The sequence below is a fragment of the Pavona decussata genome, unplaced genomic scaffold (assembly GCF_977016875.1).
Source record: "Pavona decussata unplaced genomic scaffold, jaPavDecu1.1 SCAFFOLD_1319, whole genome shotgun sequence".
NCBI classification, from domain to species: Eukaryota; Metazoa; Cnidaria; class Anthozoa; order Scleractinia; family Agariciidae; genus Pavona; species Pavona decussata.
The window spans coordinates 25,001-27,393 of NW_028146015.1; the positions used below are offsets into that span (position 1 = coordinate 25,001).

The 2,393-nt window shown below is 54.9% G+C and overlaps 1 non-coding gene and 1 pseudogene across 1 annotated transcript in view; both read left to right on the plus strand.

Moving 5' to 3' along the window:
- The window catches only part of LOC146448168 (5.8S ribosomal RNA), a 154-nt gene extending 110 nt beyond the window's left edge, over positions 1-44 (plus strand). Inside the window, exon 1 of the ribosomal RNA XR_014861265.1 lies at positions 1-44. This exon is cut by the window's left edge and continues 110 nt beyond it. This is a non-coding gene — a ribosomal RNA (5.8S ribosomal RNA).
- A 197-nt stretch (positions 45-241) lies between these two features.
- Positions 242-2,393, plus strand: LOC146448169 (large subunit ribosomal RNA; annotated as a pseudogene; the record flags this gene model as incomplete).

A 2,393-nucleotide genomic window follows, 5' to 3' on the forward strand; every position in this document is an offset into this window, starting at 1 on the left:
TGGCGCTCTTGGGTTCTCCCAGGAGCATGTCTGCCTGAGTGTCGGATATCATCCAACGCACTTGAGTGTGCGGCATTGAGGCGTCACGGCACACTTATGCCGCCGTGTCCCTTGAAAAGCAGAGAGACTCGCATCGTGCGTTGTTCTGCACCCCCATGCGAAGGCTAAAAATCCATTTGGTCCTTGGCTGGGTGAGTGTCCGGAGCGCGCGCGGAGTCCCACGACAAAAACATAACTATCTGGACCTCAGGTCAGGCAAGGCTACCCGCTGAATTTAAGCATATTAATAAGCGGAGGAAAAGAAACTAACAAGGATTCCCCCAGTAACGGCGAGTGAAGCGGGAAGAGCTCAAATTTGAAATCTCCGAGGCCTGAACGCTTCGGCGAGTTGTAGTTGCGAGAAGCACTTTCTCGGCGGACCGACCATGCCTAAGTTGCTTGGAACAGCACGTCGCAGAGGGTGACAACCCCGTCTGTGGCGCGGACGGCCGCTCACGATGTGCTTTCGAAGAGTCGGGTTGTTTGGGAATGCAGCCCAAAACGGGTGGTAAACTCCATCTAAAGCTAAATACTGGCGTGAGACCGATAGCGAACAAGTACCGTGAGGGAAAGATGAAAAGAACTTTGAAAAGAGAGTTAAAAAGTACGTGAAACCGTTGGAAGGGAAACGAATGGACTCAGCAATGCGCCGTTTGAGATTCAGCCGGCGGGTAGTGCCGGCCCGGGGTTTGCGGATCTGAATGGACCGCGGTCCCGGGCTCGGAGCTCCCGGTCGTCGCACTTCTCTTGGGCGCGCGTCAACGTCGGTTGGGACTGGGTCTGAAAGGTGCCGGAAAGGTAGGTCTGTGCGTCCCTTCGGGGTCGCTCGGTCTGTTACAGCCCGGTTCTCCTCGCGGCTCGGGCCCGACCGAGGCGGTGCAGCGCATGCCTCTCGTAAGGCTAGGGTCCCGTCCCTCCGGCCGGTTGTCGAATGTGGTGGACTGCTTGCAGTGCTCCGCGATTGCTGCCGGTCGTTGGGGTGGTGATCTCGTACCATGCGCTTGGGATGTTGGCGGTCATATGGGTCCATCCGACCCGTCTTGAAACACGGACCAAGGAGTCTAACATGTGCGCGAGTCTTTGGGTGCTGGAAACCCCGAGGCGCAATGAAAGTGAAGCTGGTTTCGGCCAGTGAGGCGAGATCCCCGGTTCTGCCGGGGCGCATCGTCGACCGACCTATTCTACTCTTAGGAAGGTTTGAGTAAGAGCGTGTCTGTTGGGACCCGAAAGATGGTGAACTATGCCTGAATAGGGTGAAGCCAGAGGAAACTCTGGTGGAGGCTCGTAGCGATTCTGACGTGCAAATCGATCGTCAAATTTGGGTATAGGGGCGAAAGACTAATCGAACTGTCTAGTAGCTGGTTCCCTCCGAAGTTTCCCTCAGGATAGCTGGAACTCGGTGAAGCAGTTTTATCAGGTAAAGCGAATGATTAGAGGCCTTAGGGTTAAAACAACCTTAACCTATTCTCAAACTTTAAATTGGTAAGATGTCCGACTTGCTTAATTGAAGCCGGACTTGGAATGCGAGTGCCTAGTGGGCCATTTTTGGTAAGCAGAACTGGCGATGCGGGATGAACCGAACGCGGAGTTAAGGTGCCAAAGTCGACGCTCATCAGACCCCACAAAAGGTGTTGGTTGCTATAGACAGCAGGACGGTGGCCATGGAAGTCGGAACCCGCTAAGGAGTGTGTAACAACTCACCTGCCGAAGCAACTAGCCCTGAAAATGGATGGCGCTCAAGCGTCGCACCTATACTCCGCCGTCGAGGCGAGTGCGAAGCCCCGACGAGTAGGAGGGCGCGGTGGTCGTGACGCAGCCTTTGGCGCGAGCCTGGGTGAAACGGCCTCCGGTGCAGATCTTGGTGGTAGTAGCAAATATTCAAATGAGAACTTTGAAGACCGAAGTGGAGAAAGGTTCCATGTGAACAGCAGTTGGACATGGGTTAGTCGATCCTAAGAGATAGGGAAATTCCGTGTCAAAGTGCCCGATCCCGGGCCGCCTATCGAAAGGGAATCGGGTTAATATTCCCGAACCGGAACGCGGATATTGCCGTTCATCCGTGTGCGGCAAGTGCGGCGACGCAACCGAACCCGGAGACGCCGGCGGGAGCCCCGGAAAGAGTTCTCTTTTCTTTTTAACAGGCTTTCACCCTGAAATCGGATTGTCCGGAGATAGGGTTTCATGCCTGGTAAAGCACCACACTTCTTGTGGTGTCCGGTGCGCTCTCGACGGCCCTTGAAAATCCGGGGGAGACAATGATTTTCGTGTCCGGTCGTACTCATAACCGCAGCAGGTCTCCGAGGTGAGCAGCCTCTGGTTGATAGAACAATGTAGGTAAGGGAAGTCGGCAAAAT